Source organism: Salvelinus namaycush, chromosome 8 (assembly GCF_016432855.1).
Source record: "Salvelinus namaycush isolate Seneca chromosome 8, SaNama_1.0, whole genome shotgun sequence".
Classification (NCBI taxonomy): Eukaryota; Metazoa; Chordata; class Actinopteri; order Salmoniformes; family Salmonidae; genus Salvelinus; species Salvelinus namaycush.
In genome coordinates, this window is record NC_052314.1 from 46,942,492 (window position 1) to 46,970,205 (window position 27,714).

The following is a 27,714-nucleotide window of genomic DNA, read 5'->3' on the forward strand; positions in this document are numbered from 1 at the left end:
ACACTTTTCCAAAAACAAGCTCTAAATCATATTGAAAGACAGAAATTAACACTTTTCCAAAAACAAGCTCCAAATCATGTTGAAATACAGAAATAAACACTTTTTCATAAACAAGCTCTAAATCATGTTTGTTGCACTCTATAAGTGATTTTTTTTTCAGTACTCTTAGAACTGGATGATAGGAACACTGTGGACAGTTTTCAGCAAGTTGCAATATTGGAATACAGAAATAAACACTTTTCCAAAAACAAGCTCTAAATCATGTTGAAATACAGAAATTTCACTTTTCCAAAAACAAGCTCCAAATCATGTGGAAATACAGAAATAAACACTTTTTAAAAAACAAGCTCCAAATCATGTTGAAATACAGAAATAAACACTTTTTCATAAACAAGCTCTAAATCATGTTTGCTGCACTCTATAAATGATTTTTTTTTCAGTACTGTTAGAACTGGATGATAGGAACACTGTGGACAGTTTTCAGCAAGTTGCAATATTGGAATACAGAAATAAACACTTTTCCAAAAACAAGCTCTAAATCATGTTGAAAAACAGAAATTAAACCTTTTCCAAAAACATGCTCCAAATTATGTTGAAATACAGAAATAAACACTTTTTCATAAACAAGCTCTAAATCATGTTTGTTGCACTCTATAAGTGATTTTTTTCCCAGTACTGTTAGAACTGGATGATAGGAACACTGTGGACAGTTTTCAGCAAGTTGCAATATTGGAAAACAGAAATAAACACTTTTCCAAAAACAAGCTCTAAATCATGTTGAAAAACAGAAATTAACAATTTTCCAAAAACAAGCTCCAAATCATGTTGAAATACAGAAATAAACACTTTTTCATAAACAAGCTCTAAATCATGTTTGATGAACTCTGTAAGTGATTTTTTCCCCAGTACTGTTAGAACTGGATGATAGGAACACTGTGGGCAGTTTTTAGCAAGTTGCAATATTGGAATACAGAAATAAACACTTTTCCAAAAACAAGCTCTAAATCATGTTGAAATACAGAAATTTCACTTTTCCAAAAACAAGCTCCAAATCATGTGAAAATACAGAAATAAACACTATTTAAAAAACAAGCTCCAAATTATGTTGAAATACAGAAATAAACACTTTTTCATAAACAAGCTCTAAATCATGTTTGATGAACTCTGTAAGTGATTTTTTTCCCAGTACTGTTAGAACTGGATGATAGGAACACTGTGGACAGTTTTCAGCAAGTTGCAATATTGGAATACAGAAATAAACACTTTTCCAAAAACAAGCTCTAAATCATGTTGAAATACAGAAATTTCACTTTTCCAAAAACAAGCTCCAAAACATGTTGAAATACGGAAATAAACACTTTTTCAAAAACAAGCTCTAAATCATGTTGAAAAACAGAAATTAAACCTTTTCCAAAAACAAGTTCAAAATTATGTTGAAATACAGAAATAAACACTTTTTCATAAACAAGCTCTAAATCATGTTTGTTGCACTCTATAAGTGATTTTTTTTCAGTACTCTTAGAACTGGATGATAGGAACACTGTGGACAGTTTTCAGCAAGTTGCAATATTGGAATACAGAAATAAACACTTTTCCAAAAACAAGCTCTAAATCATGTTGAAAAACAGAAATTAACAATTTTCCAAAAACAAGCTCCAAATCATGTTGAAATACAGAAATAAACACTTTTTCATAAACAAGCTCTAAATCATGTTTGTTGCACTCTATAAGTGATTTTTTTTTCAGTACTGTTAGAACTGGATGATAGGAACACTGTGGACAGTTTTCAGCAAGTTGCAATATTGGAATACAGAAATAAACACTTTTCCAAAAACAAGCTCTAAATCATGTTGAAATACAGAAATTTCACTTTTCAAAAAACAAGCTCTAAATCATGTTGAAATACAGAAATTAACACTTTTCCAAAAACAAGCTCCAAATCATGTTGAAATACAGAAATAAACACTTTTTCATAAACAAGCTCTAAATCATGTTTGATGAACTCTGTAAGTGATTTTTTTCCCAGTACTGTTAGAACTGGATGATAGGAACACTGTGGGCAGTTTTTAGCAAGTTGCAATATTGGAATACAGAAATAAACACTTTTCCAAAAACAAGCTCTAAATCATGTTGAAATACAGAAATTTCACTTTTCCAAAAACAAGCTCCAAATCATGTGGAAATACAGAAATAAACACTTTTTAAAAAACAAGCTCCAAATCATGTTGAAATACAGAAATAAACACTTTTTCATAAACAAGCTCTAAATCATGTTTGTTGCACTCTATAAGTGATTTTTTTTTCAGTACTGTTAGAACTGGATGATAGGAACACTGTGGACAGTTTTCAGCAAGTTGCAATATTGGAATACAGAAATAAACACTTTTCCAAAAACAAGCTCTAAATCATGTTGAAAAACAGAAATTAAACCTTTTCCAAAAACATGCTCCAAATTATGTTGAAATACAGAAATAAACACTTTTTCATAAACAAGCTCTAAATCATGTTTGTTGCACTCTATAAGTGATTTTTTTTTCAGTACTCTTAGAACTGGATGATAGGAACACTGTGGACAGTTTTCAGCAAGTTGCAATATTGGAATACAGAAATAAACACTTTTCCAAAAACAAGCTCTAAATCATGTTGAAAAACAGAAATTAACAATTTTCCAAAAACAAGCTCCAAATCATGTTGAAATACAGAAATAAACACTTTTTCATAAACAAGCTCTAAATCATGTTTGATGAACTCTGTAAGTGATTTTTTCCCCAGTACTGTTAGAACTGGATGATAGGAACACTGTGGGCAGTTTTTAGCAAGTTGCAATATTGGAATACAGAAATAAACACTTTTCCAAAAACAAGCTCTAAATCATGTTGAAATACAGAAATTTCACTTTTCCAAAAACAAGCTCCAAATCATGTGGAAATACAGAAATAAACACTTTTTCAAAAACAAGCTCTAAATCATGTTGAAAAACAGAAATTAAACCTTTTCCAAAAACAAGTTCAAAATTATGTTGAAATACAGAAATAAACACTTTTTCATAAACAAGCTCTAAATCATGTTTGATGAACTCTGTAAGTGATTTTTTTCCCAGTACTGTTAGAACTGGATGATAGGAACACTGTGGACAGTTTTCAGCAAGTTGCAATATTGGAATACAGAAATAAACACTTTTCCAAAAACAAGCTCTAAATCATGTTGAAATACAGAAATTTCACTTTTCCAAAAACAAGCTCCAAAACATGTTGAAATACGGAAATAAACACTTTTTCAAAAACAAGCTCTAAATCATGTTGAAAAACAGAAATTAAACCTTTTCCAAAAACAAGTTCAAAATTATGTTGAAATACAGAAATAAACACTTTTTCATAAACAAGCTCTAAATCATGTTTGTTGCACTCTATAAGTGATTTTTTTTCAGTACTCTTAGAACTGGATGATAGGAACACTGTGGACAGTTTTCAGCAAGTTGCAATATTGGAATACAGAAATAAACACTTTTCCAAAAACAAGCTCTAAATCATGTTGAAAAACAGAAATTAACAATTTTCCAAAAACAAGCTCCAAATCATGTTGAAATACAGAAATAAACACTTTTTCATAAACAAGCTCTAAATCATGTTTGTTGCACTCTATAAGTGATTTTTTTTCCAGTACTGTTAGAACTGGATGATAGGAACACTGTGGACAGTTTTCAGCAAGTTGCAATATTGGAATACAGAAATAAACACTTTTCCAAAAACAAGCTCTAAATCATGTTGAAATACAGAAATTTCACTTTTCCAAAAACAAGCTCTAAATCATGTTGAAATACAGAAATTAACACTTTTCCAAAAACAAGCTCCAAATCATGTTGAAATACAGAAATAAACACTTTTTCATAAACAAGCTCTAAATCATGTTTGATGAACTCTGTAAGTGATTTTTTCCCCAGTACTGTTAGAACTGGATGATAGGAACACTGTGGGCAGTTTTTAGCAAGTTGCAATATTGGAATACAGAAATAAACACTTTTCCAAAAACAAGCTCTAAATCATGTTGAAATACAGAAATTTCACTTTTCCAAAAACAAGCTCCAAATCATGTGGAAATACAGAAATAAACACTTTTTAAAAAACAAGCTCCAAATCATGTTGAAATACAGAAATAAACACTTTTTCATAAACAAGCTCTAAATCATGTTTGTTGCACTCTATAAGTGATTTTTTTTCAGTACTGTTAGAACTGGATGATAGGAACACTGTGGACAGTTTTCAGCAAGTTGCAATATTGGAATACAGAAATAAACACTTTTCCAAAAACAAGCTCTAAATCATGTTGAAAAACAGAAATTAACACTTTTCCAAAAACAAGCTCCAAATTATGTTGAAATACAGAAATAAACACTTTTTCATAAACAAGCTCTAAATCATGTTTGTTGCACTCTATAAGTGATTTTTTTTTCAGTACTCTTAGAACTGGATGATAGGAACACTGTGGACAGTTTTCAGCAAGTTGCAATATTGGAATACAGAAATAAACACTTTTCCAAAAACAAGCTCTAAATCATGTTGAAAAACAGAAATTAACAATTTTCCAAAAACAAGCTCCAAATCATGTTGAAATACAGAAATAAACACTTTTTCATAAACAAGCTCTAAATCATGTTTGATGAACTCTGTAAGTGATTTTTTTCAAGTACTGTTAGAACTGGATGATAGGAACACTGTGGACAGTTTTTAGCAAGTTGCAATATTGGAATACAGAAATAAACACTTTTCCAAAAACAAGCTCTAAATCATGTTGAAATACAGAAATTTCACTTTTCCAAAAACAAGCTCCAAAACATGTTGAAATACGGAAATAAACACTTTTTCAAAAACAAGCTCTAAATCATGTTGAAAAACAGAAATTAAACCTTTTCCAAAAACAAGTTCAAAATTATGTTGAAATACAGAAATAAACACTTTTTCATAAACAAGGCTCTAAATCATGTTTGTTGCAACTCTATAAGTGATTTTTTTTCAGTACTGTTAGAACTGGATGATAGGAAAACTGTGGACAGTTTTCAGCAAGTTGCAATATTGGAATACAGAAATAAACAGCTTTTCCAAAAAACAAGCTCTAAATCATGTTGAAAAAACAGAAATAAACACTTTCCAAAACAAGCTCCTTTTAAAAAACAAGCTCCAAATCATGTTGAAATACAGAAATAAACACTTTTTCATAAACAAGCTCTAAATCATGTTTGTTGCACTCTATAAGTGATTTTTTTTTCAGTACTGTTAGAACTGGATGATAGGAACACTGTGGACAGTTTTCAGCAAGTTGCAATATTGGAATACAGAAATAAACACTTTTCCAAAAACAAGCTCTAAATCATGTTGAAATACAGAAATTTCACTTTTCCAAAAACAAGCTCTAAATCATGTTGAAATACAGAAATTAACACTTTTCCAAAAACAAGCTCCAAATCATGTTGAAATACAGAAATAAACACTTTTTCATAAACAAGCTCTAAATCATGTTTGATGAACTCTGTAAGTGATTTTTTTCCCAGTACTGTTAGAACTGGATGATAGGAACACTGTGGGCAGTTTTTAGCAAGTTGCAATATTGGAATACAGAAATAAACACTTTTCCAAAAACAAGCTCTAAATCATGTTGAAATACAGAAATTTCACTTTTCCAAAAACAAGCTCCAAATCATGTGGAAATACAGAAATAAACACTTTTTAAAAAACAAGCTCCAAATCATGTTGAAATACAGAAATAAACACTTTTTCATAAACAAGCTCTAAATCATGTTTGTTGCACTCTATAAGTGATTTTTTTTTCAGTACTGTTAGAACTGGATGATAGGAACACTGTGGACAGTTTTCAGCAAGTTGCAATATTGGAATACAGAAATAAACACTTTTCCAAAAACAAGCTCTAAATCATGTTGAAAAACAGAAATTAAACCTTTTCCAAAAACAAGCTCCAAATTATGTTGAAATACAGAAATAAACACTTTTTCATAAACAAGCTCTAAATCATGTTTGTTGCACTCTATAAGTGATTTTTTTTTCAGTACTCTTAGAACTGGATGATAGGAACACTGTGGACAGTTTTCAGCAAGTTGCAATATTGGAATACAGAAATAAACACTTTTCCAAAAACAAGCTCTAAATCATGTTGAAAAACAGAAATTAAACCTTTTCCAAAAACAAGCTCCAAATTATGTTGAAATACAGAAATAAACACTTTTTCATAAACAAGCTCTAAATCATGTTTGTTGCACTCTATAAGTGATTTTTTTTCAGTACTCTTAGAACTGGATGATAGGAACACTGTGGACAGTTTTTAGCAAGTTGCAATATTGGAATACAGAAATAAACACTTTTCCAAAAACAAGCTCTAAATCATGTTGAAATACAGAAATTTCACTTTTCCAAAAACAAGCTCCAAATCATGTGGAAATACAGAAATAAACACTTTTTAAAAACAAGCTCCAAATCATGTTGAAATACAGAAATAAACACTTTTTCATAAACAAGCTCTAAATCATGTTTGTTGCACTCTATAAGTGATTTTTTTTCAGTACTGTTAGAACTGGATGATAGGAACACTGTGGACAGTTTTCAGCAAGTTGCAATATTGGAATACAGAAATAAACACTTTTCCAAAAACAAGCTCTAAATCATGTTGAAAAACAGAAATTAACACTTTTCCAAAAACAAGCTCCAAATCATGTTGAAATACAGAAATAAACACTTTTTCATAAACAAGCTCTAAATCATGTTTGTTGCACTCTATAAGTGATTTTTTTTCAGTACTCTTAGAACTGGATGATAGGAACACTGTGGACAGTTTTCAGCAAGTTGCAATATTGGAATACAGAAATAAACACTTTTCCAAAAACAAGCTCTAAATCATGTTGAAAAACAGAAATTAACACTTTTCCAAAAACAAGCTCCAAATCATGTTGAAATACAGAAATAAACACTTTTTCATAAACAAGCTCTAAATCATGTTTGTTGCACTCTATAAGTGATTTTTTTTCAGTACTCTTAGAACTGGATGATAGGAACACTGTGGACAGTTTTCAGCAAGTTGCAATATTGGAATACAGAAATAAACACTTTTCCAAAAACAAGCTCTAAATCATGTTGAAAAACAGAAATTAACAATTTTCCAAAAACAAGCTCCAAATCATGTTGAAATACAGAAATAAACACTTTTTCATAAACAAGCTCTAAATCATGTTTGATGAACTCTGTAAGTGATTTTTTTCCCAGTACTGTTAGAACTGGATGATAGGAACACTGTGGACAGTTTTTAGCAAGTTGCAATATTGGAATACAGAAATAAACACTTTTCCAAAAACAAGCTCTAAATCATGTTGAAATACAGAAATTTCACTTTTCCAAAAACAAGCTCCAAATCATGTGGAAATACAGAAATAAACACTATTTAAAAAACAAGCTCCAAATCATGTTGAAATACAGAAATAAACACTTTTTCATAAACAAGCTCTAAATCATGTTTGATGAACTCTGTAAGTGATTTTTTTCCCAGTACTGTTAGAACTGGATGATAGGAACACTGTGGACAGTTTTCAGCAAGTTGCAATATTGGAATACAGAAATAAACACTTTTCCAAAAACAAGCTCTAAATCATGTTGAAATACAGAAATTTCACTTTTCCAAAAACAAGCTCCAAAACATGTTGAATACGGAAATAAACACTTTTTCAAAAACAAGCTCTAAATCATGTTGAAAATACAGAAAATTAAACCTTTTCCAAAAACAAGTTCAAAATTATGTTGAAATACAGAAATAAACACTTTTTCATAAACAAGCTCTAAATCATGTTTGTTGCACTCTATAAGTGATTTTTTTTTCAGTACTCTTAGAACTGGATGATAGGACACTGTGGACAGTTTTCAGCAAGTTGCAATATTGGAATACAGAAATAAACACTTTTCCAAAAACAAGCTCTAAATCATGTTGAAAAGACAGAAATAAACACTTTTCCAAAAACAAGCTCAAATCATGTTGAAATACAGAAATAAACACTTTTTCATAAACAAGCTCTAAATCATGTTTGTTGCACTCTATAAGTGATTTTTTTTCAGTACTGTTAGAACTGGATGATAGGAACACTGTGGACAGTTTTCAGCAAGTTGCAATATTGGAATACAGAAATAAACACTTTTCCAAAAACAAGCTCTAAATCATGTTGAAATACAGAAATTTCACTTTTCCAAAAACAAGCTCTAAATCATGTTGAAATACAGAAATTAACACTTTTCCAAAAACAAGCTCCAAATCATGTTGAAATACAGAAATAAACACTTTTTCATAAACAAGCTCTAAATCATGTTTGATGAACTCTGTAAGTGATTTTTTTCCCAGTACTGTTAGAACTGGATGATAGGAACACTGTGGGCAGTTTTTAGCAAGTTGCAATATTGGAATACAGAAATAAACACTTTTCCAAAAACAAGCTCTAAATCATGTTGAAATACAGAAATTTCACTTTTCCAAAAACAAGCTCCAAATCATGTGGAAATACAGAAATAAACACTTTTTAAAAAACAAGCTCCAAATCATGTTGAAATACAGAAATAAACACTTTTTCATAAACAAGCTCTAAATCATGTTTGTTGCACTCTATAAGTGATTTTTTTTCAGTACTGTTAGAACTGGATGATAGGAACACTGTGGACAGTTTTCAGCAAGTTGCAATATTGGAATACAGAAATAAACACTTTTCCAAAAACAAGCTCTAAATCATGTTGAAAGACAGAAATTAACACTTTTCCAAAAACAAGCTCCAAATCATGTTGAAATACAGAAATAAACACTTTTTCATAAACAAGCTCTAAATCATGTTTGTTGCACTCTATAAGTGATTTTTTTTTCAGTACTCTTAGAACTGGATGATAGGAACACTGTGGACAGTTTTCAGCAAGTTGCAATATTGGAATACAGAAATAAACACTTTTCCAAAAACAAGCTCTAAATCATGTTGAAATACAGAAATTAACACTTTTCCAAAAACAAGCTCCAAATCATGTTGAAATACAGAAATAAACACTTTTTCATAAACAAGCTCTAAATCATGTTTGATGCACTCTGTAAGTGATTTTTTTCCAGTACTGTTAGAACTGGATGATAGGAACACTGTGGACAGTTTTCAGCAAGTTGCAATATTGGAATACAGAAATAAACACTTTTCCAAAAACAAGCTCTAAATCATGTTGAAATACAGAAATTAACACTTTTCCAAAAACAAGCTCCAAATCATGTTGAAATACAGAAATAAACACTTTTTCATAAACAAGCTCTAAATCATGTTTGATGCACTCTGTAAGTGATTTTTTTTCAGTACTGTTAGAACTGGATGATAGGAACACTGTGGACAGTTTTCAGCAAGTTGCAATATTGGAATACAGAAATAAACACTTTTCCAAAAACAAGCTCTAAATCATGTTGAAATACAGAAATTAACACTTTTCCAAAAACAAGCTCCAAAATCATGTTGAAATACAGAAATAAACACTTTTCAAAAACAAGCTCTAAATCATGTTGAAAAACAGAAATTAAACCTTTTCCAAAAACAAGTTCAAAATTATGTTGAAATACAGAAATAAACACTTTTTCATAAACAAGCTCTAAATCATGTTTGTTGCACTCTATAAGTGATTTTTTTTTCAGTACTCTTAGAACTGGATGATAGGAACACTGTGGACAGTTTTCAGCAAGTTGCAATATTGGAATACAGAAATAAACACTTTTCCAAAAACAAGCTCTAAATCATGTTGAAAAACAGAAATTAACACTTTTCCAAAAACAAGCTCCAAATCATGTTGAAATACAGAAATAAACACTTTTTCATAAACAAGCTCTAAATCATGTTTGTTGCACTCTATAAGTGATTTTTTTTTCAGTACTCTTAGAACTGGATGATAGGAACACTGTGGACAGTTTTCAGCAAGTTGCAATATTGGAATACAGAAATAAACACTTTTCCAAAAACAAGCTCTAAATCATGTTGAAAAACAGAAATTAACACTTTTCCAAAAACAAGCTCCAAATCATGTTGAAATACAGAAATAAACACTTTTTCATAAACAAGCTCTAAATCATGTTTGATGCACTCTGTAAGTGATTTTTTTTCCCAGTACTGTTAGAACTGGATGATAGGAACACTGTGGACAGTTTTCAGCAAGTTGCAATATTGGAATACAGAAATAAACACTTTTCCAAAAACAAGCTCTAAATCATGTTGAAATACAGAAATTTACACTTTTCCAAAAACAAGCTCCAAATCATGTTGAAATACAGAAATAAACACTTTTAAAAAACAAGCTCCAAATCATGTTGAAATACAGAAATAAACACTTTTTCATAAACAAGCTCTAAATCATGTTTGATGCACTCTGTAAGTGATTTTTTTCCCAGTACTGTTAGAACTGGATGATAGGAACACTGTGGACAGTTTTCAGCAAGTTGCAATATTGGAATACAGAAATAAACACTTTTCCAAAAACAAGCTCTAAATCATGTTGAAATACAGAAATGTACACTTTTCCAAAAACAAGCTCCAAATCATGTTGAAATACAGAAATAAACACTTTCCAAAAACAAGCTCCAAATCATGTTGAAATACAGAAATAAACACTTTTTCATAAACAAGCTCTAAATCATGTTTGATGCACTCTGTAAGTGATTTTTTTTCAGTACTGTTAGAACTGGATGATAGGAACACTGTGGACAGTTTTCAGCAAGTTGCAATATTGGAATACAGAAATAAACACTTTTCCAAAAACAAGCTCTAAATCATGTTGAAATACAGAAATTACACTTTTCCAAAAACAAGCTCCAAATCATGTTGAAATACAGAAATAAACACTTTTCAAAAACAAGCTCCAAATCATGTTGAAATACAGAAATAAACACTTTTTCATAAACAAGCTCTAAATCATGTTTGATGCACTCTGTAAGTGATTTTTTTCCAGTACTGTTAGAACTGGATGATAGGAACACTGTGGACAGTTTTCAGCAAGTTGCAATATTGGAATACAGAAATAAACACTTTTCCAAAAACAAGCTCTAAATCATGTTGAAATACAGAATAACTTTCAAACAAGCTCAAATCATGTTGAAATACAGAAATAACACTTACAAACAAGCTCCAAATCATGTTGAAATACAGAAATAAACACTTTTTCATAAACAAGCTCTAAATCATGTTTGATGCACTCTGTAAGTGATTTTTTTTCAGTACTGTTAGAACTGGATGATAGGAACACTGTGGACAGTTTTCAGCAAGTTGCAATATTGGAATACAGAAATAAACACTTTTCCAAAAACAAGCTCTAAATCATGTTGAAATACAGAAATTAACACTTTTCCAAAAACAAGCTCCAAATCATGTTGAAATACAGAAATAAACACTTTTTCATAAACAAGCTCTAAATCATGTTTGATGCACTCTGTAAGTGATTTTTTTCCAGTACTGTTAGAACTGGATGATAGGAACACTGTGGACAGTTTTCAGCAAGTTGCAATATTGGAATACAGAAATAAACACTTTTCCAAAAACAAGCTCTAAATCATGTTGAAAAACTGTTAGGAATTTTGTTAATAAATAGTTAAAACATATTCTAGCTTTAGATAAAAATATAAACAAATTGAACTCTGCATGCCTGGTGAAAAGAGATTTGTGTTGTGGGTTATAAAGTAAGCAGAAAGGGTCATTAAACTCTGGTTGAACTGACCCAACTTAGCCCTGAGATGTTTAGATAAGGCTGTGGGTCACTTTTTAGGTCTTTCATTATCTTGAGTTGTCTGCTCAAGTGGTAATCAATTATAGTGAGCCTTCAGGGTAAATGATTATATGGTGTGTCATGTGAGTGTCCTGTGAGGTTAGAATGAACTTTTGAACCTGTTTTCTATTTGATTAGGACAATGAGACGCATTCTGTAACCTATGACGTCATATATTGTATATAAGTCTGTGTTTATGATCAAATGGGAGCTTGCTCCGAGAATAAACACTATTATCTACTTTTAATATGACTGTATCCTGTCTATTTTATGTTAATAAGTATCATACAAATTCTTATAAATAGACAGTTTGAATTTAATTAATGAGTATATTGTAGGAATCATTTAATTCCACTAACAATTGGTCCTTCGAGTGGATTTCCAAACTTTGCCTCTGTCATCCGAAGATATTAGCCGAAAACCGTGCACGGGCGGGTCAAGACCCGTTATGTAAAGTCCTGGCCTCTGAATTGAGGTTAAAAAACAGGCCGGTATATATATATCTGAGGTTGACAGAGACGGTGACGGAATCAAATCGGCATTGCTTTTCCCAGTCTGCAAGACAAAGGTAAATAGTCTTTATTCTCGAATGTGGGGGGTATGATGTAGGTTATCTTTGATTTTAAATTCTAAACGTGTTTAGCATTTATCAATAATAGTAGCTTCGGATATTCCAAACATATTGTGGGTTACTTGTATGACCGAAATACAAGGAAGTTGTTATAGGTCCGAAAAGACCTATGGTGGGTGCATGACCGAAAAAAAAATATTGCTTTAAATGATCCTGGCCTTGCAAGCCGTAAGGATTATTTAGGGAGGATATAGTAAGTGTTGTTAGATAGGACGGTCGTTTTGTACAAATAGGACAGCCATTAATTCAAAAGACATACCCAAATAAAGTTTTAACCTAAATAGTCTATCTGTCTGGGAGACGTAGGCTTACTATGAAAGATAGCGGATTGATATTAAAACAGGTGAGGATAAATTCGGTTTGGTGAGAAGGCAGGGTAATCCTAGGCGAACGGAATAACTGATCCTATTCAATACTGAAAGGGAATATCCAAAAGAGTGGGAGGGAAACTTAATATAGCGAAGTGAGATTTGGATAAATACAACCAGAGTTTGACCAGGGAAGTAAGTCCCCTGGCTAATAACTGATAGTTAAAAGTAAGATCTAATGTCCGATCGATAACAACGCTATAGATAAAGTTTCCAAGGAAGAGATTCATATAAAGTCATACACTTAGATTATAACTTGGGTAAAAGTGGAACGCACATAAAATAGAAATCTATTCACCTAAATTGTGAGAGCGGTAAAAGTAGTAACACACACATAGAGAAATAAATAAATAAATAGAAAGACATAGATAGGTGATAAATACCATAACTACTAGTAACGGTAAGGATTTATCAAACATGGGTAGTAAATCCTCTAAGGAGGTCCCGGTATTAACGGGAGACGAGCGTTTTATGGAACTGAAAGATAAAAGGAATTTAGAATTCTGTCCAAATTGGAGTAAGCATTATGGATTTGATGGTAGGCTGAATGTTGAAAAGCTAGAATTGCTTATCAAACAGATACATAAGAAGTGTGGTGAGGATGAGAATAAGCAGAATAAACAGGGGTTATACACAGCTAGAGTCTGGCTTTCGGAAGCTAGGAAAAGAGTAGAGGGCGATAACAGAAGTCGAGAAAAGTGGGTAATAGTAATGTGAGTCAAAAGAAAAATAGAAAATGTTTTAATTGTAATGAAACTGGACATTTCGCCTGGGAGTGTAACACTCCCTGCAAACATTGTGACAGGATTGGACACAATCACCGAGATTGTAATTTAACTAAGGGAAAGGTAAGGCGCGACTATCGGGAGAATAAGAGAGAGTCGAGAAACAACGAAAGCGAGAAAAATGGGAATTCTCACTGAGGAAAGGCTTGAGCTTTTAAATTAGGATATTTTGTTGACTCGGAATTGGAATTACGAATACAGATACATGTAAAGTGGGCTTAAATGCGAATAAGTTTTTGTTATCTACATAGCTTTGGTGGATCAGTGGTAGAATTCTCGCCTGGAACGCGAGAGTCTCGGGTTCGTTTCCCGGTTAATGCTTTTGCTAAATTCAGAGTTTTTGATTGTAATTAAACTAATTATATGGGTTGTCCAGAAAAATACGGTCGCTAGTGTTTGTATAAGATATAAATTGAACTATTTTAATGGATTGTTTAGGTTAAATTGAGTGACTGATTTATCAAAATAAATAAAATAACGAAACGAATTTCGATGCAAGACGATGTCTTTTGCCTAAATTATATGTTTGAATAATGTATTGGGAATATAGTCGTAATTAAAATGCTGAATCAAGGAAGAGATAGTTACAAAATTCTAATGAATTCTAAAATAATAATGAAGAGAGACTTAATTGTATGATGATAACACAAAAATGCGTCGTTACGTTGAATACACATTACGTTACTCAAATTAATTTGAAAGTAGTTTAGGGACGAACTCCCACTCTTTTCTGTACTTCTGGAAGTACAATTTGGATTGGGAGATGTTGATTGATGTTGTAAGTTCTATACAAGTTCCAACATTTGTGATAAGTTGGGTTTGGTTTAACGAACCCGTAAAACTGCTGCTACAATCAGTCAAGTATGATTGTGCAATTCGTTGAAAGTCGCTGTGGCATGGAGACAGGATGAGCGCATGTTGATGACATCACTCACAATGCACTTTTGTCGCCACGGCAATGATGTTGTGACTGGGGTATGGCAGAGAAAAGTGTTTGTGTCATTTAGAAGGAAAATGCGTCCAATATGGTTTTGAGTCACTTTTCAGAAGTTGATAAACATTTCCAGATACATTTTTAAAAGTAGCTGTAAATCGTCAGGGTAGTTAGGAAAGATGCTAAAAGCTAGCAACAGATTCGATAGGTGGGCATCATTGATTTATGGTGTTTATTGGACTATATTCACCTGTGTGAAGGGAGATCTGAATGTCTGAATCGTAAAACATAGTAATAATGGATTCTGATGGTTATTGATTATAAACATTGTAGGATTCCTTCTTCCGGGACGGATGGAAGTTATCTAAAATATGTAAGTTGAAGGAGCCATGGGAAAATACGGTCACATTTTTATTAAATACCTGGGATTAAATTACTGATTTCTTACACTGAGAAATGTAAGACATTTGCGACAGAGGAAAAAAGTAATACGGTTAGATGATAAATATCAGGTTAATTGCATCTAAGGCTAGCATGTTCACTTAAGTAGGCATATACATGGACGTTGTTTAAAACTTATGATTAATGATTTGAGGTAAATTGGAAATTATCATTAGGTTGGGTTAATGGTTCACTTTTCAGTTTCTGAATCGATGTAGCAGAGTGAATGCTAGTTAGGCTTTGTGTTTTTCCTGGGAGAGTGGGAGTTTTATGGTCTCTTGAATGTTTCCTGGGACTATTATCTTGGGGAGAGATTGAGGAGTGAGATGGAGGCCATAAACGACCAAATTGGAAAGGGCCTGAAAGGTTTTTGTTTTTTCATTAAGGTTTGCAAATATACACACATAAAACATTTGTTAGGACTGTTTTGTTTTAGTGCAAAGGTATTTTAAAGAGGCATGTTCACATATGGAGTTTTATGAGTTTTTATCTTCTGAGTTTTAATTACACAAGTGAATTTTTTGATTTTAAGGATAAAGGGTTCTTTAAAATGTCTAGGAACATGACTATACAGGGGTGGTATAGCCTTTGACCTTTATCGTGGCTGTCTCTTGAAGTCTGATCAGCTTCAGGGGAGGGCCATGTAGATAATGCATTTGTGGTTATTTGGGATACTAGTTTTGAGGTAAATTAATTGACTATTATTGATTTGGTATTACAACAGGAAAAATCTCCTTTGTCATCAATAATAAATTAGGGAAGATATGATACATTGAGGTTTGGACAGGAGATATTTTAAGCCAATATGGCAGGAAAATACGTAAGCATTCAAATTATTTATGAGAAGAAATAAGTTTTAGTTCTTAGGAGTGGTAATTTACTGTGGATAAGGTATCCACACTGTAAAACATATGTTAATTATTTGTGAGACTGAGTTTAAGTTTAACCAATATTATTATTTAATAAAAAACAGTGGACTCCTGGGAGAGAGAGCTTATTAGTAAAGAAAGGATTTGATATGGTTACCATTTGTTTTGGCCATTAGAAGATTTTTATTTAAATAGTATTAAAATTGACAGGGGTATATGACATGTGTGATGATTTGGGATTATTGATAGGTTGATTAAAGTTATGTAAGGACTTTAGAGATTGACACTATAAGACATGTTGTTTTTTTAAATCCATGATTTTAGATAAAGCCAAAACAGTGAGACACTTAGTTAATATTTGAATGGAACACATAGTTGTTATTGACTATTATGAGAAAAAGGCATACAGAGGGGTCTGCCATGCACTGTTGAGATCTTGAAGGTTTGAGAGCAGAGTGGAGAGGGGGGACCAGGACAGGAGCAAGGTAGGCTGTGAAATAAGTTAGGTGAGGAAAAGGATACGGTTTAAATCAATAAATATATATATTTAAGAACATATATAAGCAGCACAGATACCTTTGAAAGTAGATAAGTCACTTGACAGAGAATTGGAAAAGGATAGATATGAATGGACGCCCAAGGGAGAATTGGACATGCGGCGAATGAAAGGGGCGTTCCTACATGATAATGTCAAACATAAGGATAATTTACACTAATTTTACCTAAGTCATTGGTTAGGTTAGGCAAGGTTGTTACCTGGCAGAGACAGGTAACAAAGGGGGGATGGGTAAGTGTTGGTCTAGGATAGGATGTGGCCTATTGGATGATAAACTAATAAATAAAAAAAATCTAGCTAAACAAGCAGATATAGAAATAGAAAGAAGTATTGTTAATTACATGAAAAGGTTGTTTGTTTAACCAAACCTGTATGTCCAAGATTTTATGCACTACAGGTGAATTACAGGTGAAGTCACTCAATCCAGTCCCTGAGGCCTGTTGAGGGGACCATACCAGGGACTCCTGGTAACAGCTAGCTGAAAGAGCTACCAGGATTCATATCACACTGAGGGAGGGGTAAGACACATTGACACTGTCGAACAAGCACAGTGTCCGAGAGGAGAACTGGAATTAACAGAATTCTGGGGGCCATCTCTCGGATGAAAATTTCCTTTTCCCGTCATTTCATCCCTGTGTTTGTTCATAGAAGTGAAAGTGTGTCTGGCTTCTTGCTGATGATGTTTTCTCTGGGAGAGGGTGGGGCTTTATAGGTGGCCGGTCCATCCTGAGCTGTCTGGTTGTGGGAGCCATATTCCTGATACACCATGAACCCCAAGAAGGCCAGAGGGTAATATTGACACATAGTTAGACAATGAGGATTTTGTATTAACCAAGCATAAGAGATCACTTGATCTGGATAAACAGGAAGTGAGAGTGGGATTGGGAAGGAAGTCTCAGTGGAGTTTTATGTAGACCAAATGGGGCCTCTGACTCCTTGGAAGTTTAGGACTAAGAGCAGCCATTGTGGAAGACATCTATGCAAGTCCTTGTGTAGTTCATGGAAACAGGTTATAGCTCACATCATGAGAGAGGGATACATAAATCTACATACCCAGTATGGAAGAAGATGGAGAGTAGTGAAAGTAAGGGTTTCAGTTGACAACCTAGTGCCATTCCGAATACGAGAAGTTAGAGCAGATGATAGTCAGCCAGAATACAAGCAGAGCCCCAGACAAAGCAGATACTGACCGTAGAGTTGTCCAGAGCCAAGGCCGATGTGGATGGTTCAGATGAAAGATTTTAAGGAAGTGATTGAGGTGGAAACTGTTATGGGATTCTAACCTATGGTTAGGCATGCCTCAGCAAAACCTCAGTTCATACTCATTTCCTTTCCATTTGATGGAATTGCTACAATCATGGAATGGCCTGTATGATAAAGCGGTTCAAGAGGGCAGGAAGCTGAACTATGACAGTTGCATTGATCTGTGATATGTGTCCCCAGGTGCCGATTACATCCAGATTTTCTCTTTCACAGTGACAGGATTTTATGGATCGCTACATAACACACGGATGGGAAGTAGGGGGAGTCAGTACATGCAATAGGACTGAGAATGTTACAACTGAGAAGACAATGAGAGACCTGACTGGCAGATGAAAAGGTTTAGAGTGTGGAGGTATGAAGCTGTGACCTAACCTGCCTACCAATTGGAACGGTAGTTATGCACTAGAGCAGTTAGGCATGCTCTTTACCCTTACTCAGATCCAATTCAAAGCGAGGAATTAGATCTTAGCAGGATTAGAGTCAAGTATTTTCTAGTGGTCCACTCTCAATAAAAATGTGGACTAGATCAATTATACCAGAGATGTAATGAATGGCTTGGCAGAATAGAATAGAATCGAGATAGATATGTTATTGGCAGAAAAGGGTGGGGTTTGTGTGTTATTCGGGTCGATGTGCTGTACGTTTATCCCAAGTAACACAGCTCTGGATGGATCAGTGACTAAGGCCTTGGAGGTTTAACCACCCTAGCTCACGAGTTGGCAGTGAACTCAGGGGTGGATACTTCTCTGACTAATTGGTTTGACAGTATGTTTGGGAAATGGAAAAATGTCATGATTACTGTGTTATGGGCTACCTTCACCTGTGTGACTGTGTTAGTTTTGTGTGGATGTGGTTTGATTCCGTGTTTGAAAGTTCTCATTTCCAGGATTATGGAGAAATCGATGACACAACAGATGATGAAGTATGGACCAATCATAAGCTCTGACCAGTGGAAGGATGAATGTATGGGCCCGGATCTAGTGGAAAACGACTCCGGATCTTTTAATTATGAGGAACCGAGATTGGACGAGACTGTATTTGATGTTTAGAGAATTTAGACGGTTACATGTTTCAATGTATAGACTGTTTCTTTAATGAAGATTGTAACGAAAATCCTAATAGAAGTGTTACAATTCTGATATAAGTTAGAACAGTCATTGATGTTGATGGAGTGTAAATACATATATTGGTTTGGTATTATTCTTGAATAAACATTTAAGTTTATATATGATCTTTTGATATGTAGCTATGAATTGTTTTGTTATTTAGGGTGGATTGTTAGGAATTTTGTTAATAAATAGTTAAAACATATTCTAGCTTTAGATAAAAATATAAACAAATTGAACTCTGCATGCCTGGTGAAAAGAGATTTGTGTTGTGGGTTATAAAGTAAGCAGAAAGGGTCATTAAACTCTGGTTGAACTGACCCAACTTAGCCCTGAGATGTTTAGATAAGGCTGTGGGTCACTTTTTAGGTCTTTCATTATCTTGAGTTGTCTGCTCAAGTGGTAATCAATTATAGTGAGCCTTCAGGGTAAATGATTATATGGTGTGTCATGTGAGTGTCCTGTGAGGTTAGAATGAACTTTTGAACCTGTTTTCTATTTGATTAGGACAATGAGACGCATTCTGTAACCTATGACGTCATATATTGTATATAAGTCTGTGTTTATGATCAAATGGGAGCTTGCTCCGAGAATAAACACTATTATCTACTTTTAATATGACTGTATCCTGTCTATTTTATGTTAATAAGTATCATACAAATTCTTATAAATAGACAGTTTGAATTTAATTAATGAGTATATTGTAGGAATCATTTAATTCCACTAACAAAAACAGAAATTAACACTTTTCCAAAAACAAGCTCCAAATCATGTTGAAATACAGAAATAAACACTTTTTCATAAACAAGCTCTAAATCATGTTTGATGAACTCTGTAAGTGATTTTTTTCCCAGTACTGTTAGAACTGGATGATAGGAACACTGTGGGCAGTTTTTAGCAAGTTGCAATATTGGAATACAGAAATAAACACTTTTCCAAAAACAAGCTCTAAATCATGTTGAAATACAGAAATTTCACTTTTCCAAAAACAAGCTCCAAATCATGTGGAAATACAGAAATAAACACTTTTTAAAAAACAAGCTCCAAATCATGTTGAAATACAGAAATAAACACTTTTTCATAAACAAGCTCTAAATCATGTTTGTTGCACTCTATAAGTGATTTTTTTTCAGTACTGTTAGAACTGGATGATAGGAACACTGTGGACAGTTTTCAGCAAGTTGCAATATTGGAATACAGAAATAAACACTTTTCCAAAAACAAGCTCTAAATCATGTTGAAATACAGAAATTTCACTTTTCCAAAAACAAGCTCTAAATCATGTTGAAATACAGAAATTTCACTTTTCCAAAAACAAGCTCCAAATCATGTGGAAATACAGAAATAAACACTTTTTAAAAAACAAGCTCCAAATCATGTTGAAATACAGAAATAAACACTTTTTCATAAACAAGCTCTAAATCATGTTTGTTGCACTCTATAAGTGATTTTTTTTTCAGTACTGTTAGAACTGGATGATAGGAACACTGTGGACAGTTTTCAGCAAGTTGCAATATTGGAATACAGAAATAAACACTTTTCCAAAAACAAGCTCTAAATCATGTTGAAAAACAGAAATTAAACCTTTTCCAAAAACATGCTCCAAATTATGTTGAAATACAGAAATAAACACTTTTTCATAAACAAGCTCTAAATCATGTTTGTTGCACTCTATAAGTGATTTTTTTTTCAGTACTCTTAGAACTGGATGATAGGAACACTGTGGACAGTTTTCAGCAAGTTGCAATATTGGAATACAGAAATAAACACTTTTCCAAAAACAAGCTCTAAATCATGTTGAAAAACAGAAATTAACAATTTTCCAAAAACAAGCTCCAAATCATGTTGAAATACAGAAATAAACACTTTTTCATAAACAAGCTCTAAATCATGTTTGATGAACTCTGTAAGTGATTTTTTTCCCAGTACTGTTAGAACTGGATGATAGGAACACTGTGGACAGTTTTCAGCAAGTTGCAATATTGGAATACAGAAATTTCACTTTTCCAAAAACAAGCTCCAAATCATGTGGAAATACAGAAATAAACACTTTTTAAAAAACAAGCTCCAAATCATGTTGAAATACAGAAATAAACACTTTTTCATAAACAAGCTCTAAATCATGTTTGTTGCACTCTATAAGTGATTTTTTTTTCAGTACTGTTAGAACTGGATGATAGGAACACTGTGGACAGTTTTCAGCAAGTTGCAATATTGGAATACAGAAATAAACACTTTTCCAAAAACAAGCTCTAAATCATGTTGAAAAACAGAAATTAAACCTTTTCCAAAAACATGCTCCAAATTATGTTGAAATACAGAAATAAACACTTTTTCATAAACAAGCTCTAAATCATGTTTGTTGCACTCTATAAGTGATTTTTTTTTCAGTACTCTTAGAACTGGATGATAGGAACACTGTGGACAGTTTTCAGCAAGTTGCAATATTGGAATACAGAAATAAACACTTTTCCAAAAACAAGCTCTAAATCATGTTGAAAAACAGAAATTAACAATTTTCCAAAAACAAGCTCCAAATCATGTTGAAATACAGAAATAAACACTTTTTCATAAACAAGCTCTAAATCATGTTTGATGAACTCTGTAAGTGATTTTTTTTCCCAGTACTGTTAGAACTGGATGATAGGAACACTGTGGGCAGTTTTTAGCAAGTTGCAATATTGGAATACAGAAATAAACACTTTTCCAAAAACAAGCTCTAAATCATATTGAAATACAGAAATTTCACTTTTCCAAAAACAAGCTCCAAATCATGTGGAAATACAGAAATAAACACTTTTTAAAAAACAAGCTCCAAATCATGTTGAAATACAGAAATAAACACTTTTTCATAAACAAGCTCTAAATCATGTTTGATGAACTCTGTAAGTGATTTTTTTCCCAGTACTGTTAGAACTGGATGATAGGAACACTGTGGACAGTTTTCAGCAAGTTGCAATATTGGAATACAGAAATAAACACTTTTCCAAAAACAAGCTCTAAATCATGTTGAAATACAGAAATTTCACTTTTCCAAAAACAAGCTCCAAAACATGTTGAAATACGGAAATAAACACTTTTTCAAAAACAAGCTCTAAATCATGTTGAAAAACAGAAATTAAACCTTTTCCAAAAACAAGTTCAAAATTATGTTGAAATACAGAAATAAACACTTTTTCATAAACAAGCTCTAAATCATGTTTGTTGCACTCTATAAGTGATTTTTTTTTCAGTACTCTTAGAACTGGATGATAGGAACACTGTGGACAGTTTTCAGCAAGTTGCAATATTGGAATACAGAAATAAACACTTTTCCAAAAACAAGCTCTAAATCATGTTGAAAAACAGAAATTAAACCTTTTCCAAAAACAAGCTCCAAATTATGTTGAAATACAGAAATAAACACTTTTTCATAAACAAGCTCTAAATCATGTTTGTTGCACTCTATAAGTGATTTTTTTTTCAGTACTCTTAGAACTGGATGATAGGAACACTGTGGACAGTTTTCAGCAAGTTGCAATATTGGAATACAGAAATAAACACTTTTCCAAAAACAAGCTCTAAATCATGTTGAAAAACAGAAATTAACAATTTTCCAAAAACAAGCTCCAAATCATGTTGAAATACAGAAATAAACACTTTTTCATAAACAAGCTCTAAATCATGTTTGATGAACTCTGTAAGTGATTTTTTTCCCAGTACTGTTAGAACTGGATGATAGGAACACTGTGGGCAGTTTTTAGCAAGTTGCAATATTGGAATACAGAAATAAACACTTTTCCAAAAACAAGCTCTAAATCATATTGAAATACAGAAATTTCACTTTTCCAAAAACAAGCTCCAAATCATGTGGAAATACAGAAATAAACACTATTTAAAAAACAAGCTCCAAATCATGTTGAAATACAGAAATAAACACTTTTTCATAAACAAGCTCTAAATCATGTTTGATGAACTCTGTAAGTGATTTTTTTCCCAGTACTGTTAGAACTGGATGATAGGAACATTGTGGGCAGTTTTTAGCAAGTTGCAATATTGGAATACAGAAATAAATACTTTTCCAAAAACAAGCTCTAAATCATGTTGAAATACAGAAATTTCACTTTTCCAAAAACAAGCTCCAAATCATGTGGAAATACAGAAATAAACACTTTTTAAAAAACAAGCTCCAAATCATGTTGAAATACAGAAATAAACACTTTTTCATAAACAAGCTCTAAATCATGTTTGTTGCACTCTATAAGTGATTTTTTTTTTCATTACTGTTAGAACTGGATGATAGGAACACTGTGGACAGTTTTCAGCAAGTTGCAATATTGGAATACAGAAATAAACACTTTTCCAAAAACAAGCTCTAAATCATGTTGAAATACAGAAATTTCACTTTTCCAAAAACAAGCTCCAAAACATGTTGAAATACGGAAATAAACACTTTTTCAAAAACAAGCTCTAAATCATGTTGAAAAACAGAAATTAAACCTTTTCCAAAAACAAGTTCAAAATTATGTTGAAATACAGAAATAAACACTTTTTCATAAACAAGCTCTAAATCATGTTTGTTGCACTCTATAAGTGATTTTTTTTTCAGTACTCTTAGAACTGGATGATAGGAACACTGTGGACAGTTTTCAGCAAGTTGCAATATTGGAATACAGAAATAAACACTTTTCCAAAAACAAGCTCTAAATCATGTTGAAAAACAGAAATTTCACTTTTCCAAAAACAAGCTCCAAATTATGTTGAAATACAGAAATAAACACTTTTTCATAAACAAGCTCTAAATCATGTTTGTTGCACTCTATAAGTGATTTTTTTTCAGTACTCTTAGAACTGGATGATAGGAACACTGTGGACAGTTTTCAGCAAGTTGCAATATTGGAATACAGAAATAAACACTTTTCCAAAAACAAGCTCTAAATCATGTTGAAAAACAGAAATTAACAATTTTCCAAAAACAAGCTCCAAATCATGTTGCAATACAGAAATAAACACTTTTTCATAAACAAGCTCTAAATCATGTTTGATGAACTCTGTAAGTGATTTTTTTCCCAGTACTGTTAGAACTGGATGATAGGAACACTGTGGGCAGTTTTTAGCAAGTTGCAATATTGGAATACAGAAATAAACACTTTTCCAAAAACAAGCTCTAAATCATGTTGAAATACAGAAATTTCACTTTTCCAAAAACAAGCTCCAAAACATGTTGAAATACGGAAATAAACACTTTTTCAAAAACAAGCTCTAAATCATTTTGAAAAACAGAAATTAAACCTTTTCCAAAAACAAGTTCAAAATTATGTTGAAATACAGAAATAAACACTTTTTCATAAACAAGCTCTAAATCATGTTTGTTGCACTCTATAAGTGATTTTTTTTTCAGTACTCTTAGAACTGGATGATAGGAACACTGTGGACAGTTTTCAGCAAGTTGCAATATTGGAATACAGAAATAAACACTTTTCCAAAAACAAGCTCTAAATCATGTTGAAAAACAGAAATTAAACCTTTTCCAAAAACATGCTCCAAATTATGTTGAAATACAGAAATAAACACTTTTTCATAAACAAGCTCTAAATCATGTTTGTTGCACTCTATAAGTGATTTTTTTTTAGTACTCTTAGAACTGGATGATAGGAACACTGTGGACAGTTTTCAGCAAGTTGCAATATTGGAATACAGAAATAAACACTTTTCCAAAAACAAGCTCTAAATCATGTTGAAAAACAGAAATTAACAATTTTCCAAAAACAAGCTCCAAATCATGTTGAAATACAGAAATAAACACTTTTTCATAAACAAGCTCTAAATCATGTTTGATGAACTCTGTAAGTGATTTTTTTCCCAGTACTGTTAGAACTGGATGATAGGAACACTGTGGGCAGTTTTTAGCAAGTTGCAATATTGGAATACAGAAATAAACACTTTTCCAAAAACAAGCTCTAAATCATGTTGAAATACAGAAATTTCACTTTTCCAAAAACAAGCTCCAAATTATGTTGAAATACAGAAATAAACACTTTTTCATAAACAAGCTCTAAATCATGTTTGTTGCACTCTATAAGTGATTTTTTTTTCAGTACTCTTAGAACTGGATGATAGGAACACTGTGGACAGTTTTCAGCAAGTTGCAATATTGGAATACAGAAATAAACACTTTTCCAAAAACAAGCTCTAAATCATGTTGAAAAACAGAAATTAACAATTTTCCAAAAACAAGCTCCAAATCATGTTGAAATACAGAAATAAACACTTTTTCATAAACAAGCTCTAAATCATGTTTGATGAACTCTGTAAGTGATTTTTTTCCCAGTACTGTTAGAACTGGATGATAGGAACACTGTGGGCAGTTTTTAGCAAGTTGCAATATTGGAATACAGAAATAAACACTTTTCCAAAAACAAGCTCTAAATCATATTGAAATACAGAAATTTCACTTTTCCAAAAACAAGCTCCAAATCATGTGGAAATACAGAAATAAACACTATTTAAAAAACAAGCTCCAAATCATGTTGAAATACAGAAATAAACACTTTTTCATAAACAAGCTCTAAATCATATTTGATGAACTCTGTAAGTGATTTTTTTCCCCAGTACTGTTAGAACTGGATGATAGGAACACTGTGGCAGTTTTTAGCAAGTTGCAATATTGGAATACAGAAATAAATACTTTTCCAAAAACAAGCTCTAAATCATGTTGAAATACAGAAATTTCACTTTTCCAAAAACAAGCTCCAAATCATGTGGAAATACAGAAATAAACACTTTTTAAAAAACAAGCTCCAAATCATGTTGAAATACAGAAATAAACACTTTTTCATAAACAAGCTCTAAATCATGTTTGTTGCACTCTATAAGTGATTTTTTTTTCAGTACTGTTAGAACTGGATGATAGGAACACTGTGGGCAGTTTTTAGCAAGTTGCAATATTGGAATACAGAAATAAACACTTTTCCAAAAACAAGCTCTAAATCATGTTGAAATACAGAAATTTCACTTTTCCAAAAACAAGCTCCAAATCATGTTGAAATACAGAAATAAACACTTTTTAAAAAACAAGCTCCAAATCATGTTGAAATACAGAAATAAACACTTTTTCATAAACAAGCTCTAAATCATGTTTGATGAACTCTGTAAGTGATTTTTTTCCCAGTACTGTTAGAACTGGATGATAGGAACACTGTGGACAGTTTTCAGCAAGTTGCAATATTGGAATACAGAAATAAACACTTTTCCAAAAACAAGCTCTAAATCATGTTGAAATACAGAAATTTCACTTTTCCAAAAACAAGCTCCAAAACATGTTGAAATACGGAAATAAACACTTTTTCAAAAACAAGCTCTAAATCATGTTGAAAAACAGAAATTAAACCTTTTCCAAAAACAAGTTTAACTATATTTGCAGAGTTTCAACTTGCTGAAAATTGTCCATAGTTTCCTCTCATCTCGACTACCCAGTACTGCACACATTTTTTACTTACAAATTACATCAAACAGTTTTAGACCTTGTTTTTGGAAAAGTGTTTTATAACTACATTTCAGGTGCAACATGCTGAAAATTGTCCATACTGTTCCTATCATCTCGATTCACAGTAATGCAGCATTTTTTACTTACAAATTGCATCAAACATGTTTTAGACCTTGTTTATGGAAACTGTTTATAACTATATTTCATGGTTGCAACTTGCTGAAAATTGTCCACAGTGTTCCTACTCTCTGATTACACAGTACTGCACTTGATTTTACTTACATATTGCATCGAACATGTTTTAGAACTTGTTTATGGGAAACTGTTTATAACTTATATTTCATGTTTGCACCTTGCTGAAAATTGTCCATAGTGCTCCTCTCATCTCGACTACCAGTCCTGCACACATTTTTACTTACAAATTGCATCGAACATGTTTTAGACCTTGTTTATTGGAAAACTGTTTAAACTATATTTGATGGTTTCCGACTTGCTGAAATGTCCATAGTTGTTCCTATCATCTCGATTAAACTGTACTGCACCCATTTTTACTTACAAATTGCATCAACATGTTTTAGACATTGTTTATGGAAAACTGTTTATAACTATATTTCATTGTTGCAACTTGCTGAAAATTGTCCATAGTGTTCCTTCATCTCGACAACCTAGTCGTTCGCACATTTTTACTTACAAATTGCATCAAACATGTTTTAGTCCCACTTTATTGAAAACGGTTTATAAGTACATTTCATGGTTGCAACTTGCTGAAAATTGTCCATAGTGTTAGTTTCATCTCGACTATCCAGTACTGAACTTGATTTTACTTACCAATTGCATCAAACTTGTTTTAGACATTGTTTATGGAAACTCCTTATAACTATATTTTATAACTATATTTCATGGTTGCAACTGGGGCAGTACTGGTTAGTCGAGATGAAAGGAACACAATTTTAAATTTTCAAATTGTCCATAGTGTTCCTTTCATCTCGACTAACCAGTACTGCCCCAGATGTTACTTACCATTTGTATCAAACATGTTTTAACCTTGTTTATGGAAAACTGTTTATAATGTTTATAACTATATTTCATGGTTGCAACTTGCTGAAAATTGTCCATAGTGTTTCCTATCATCTCGACAACCTAGTTCTTCACAATTTTTACTTACAATTGCATCAAACATGTTTTAGACTACTTTATAGAAACTGTTTTATAACTAATTTCATGGTTGCAACTCGCTGAAAATTGTACAGTGTTCCTATCATCTCGACTACCCAGTCCTGCACACATTTTTACTTACATATTGCATCGACATGTTTTAGAACTTGTTTATGGAAAACTGTTTATAACTAATATTTCATGGTTGCAACTTGCTGAAAATTGTCCATATGTTCCTATCATCTCGACAACATAGTTCTTCGCATATTTTTTTCTTACAAATTACATCAAACATGTTTTAGTCCTAGTTTATAGAAAACTGTTTATAACTATATTT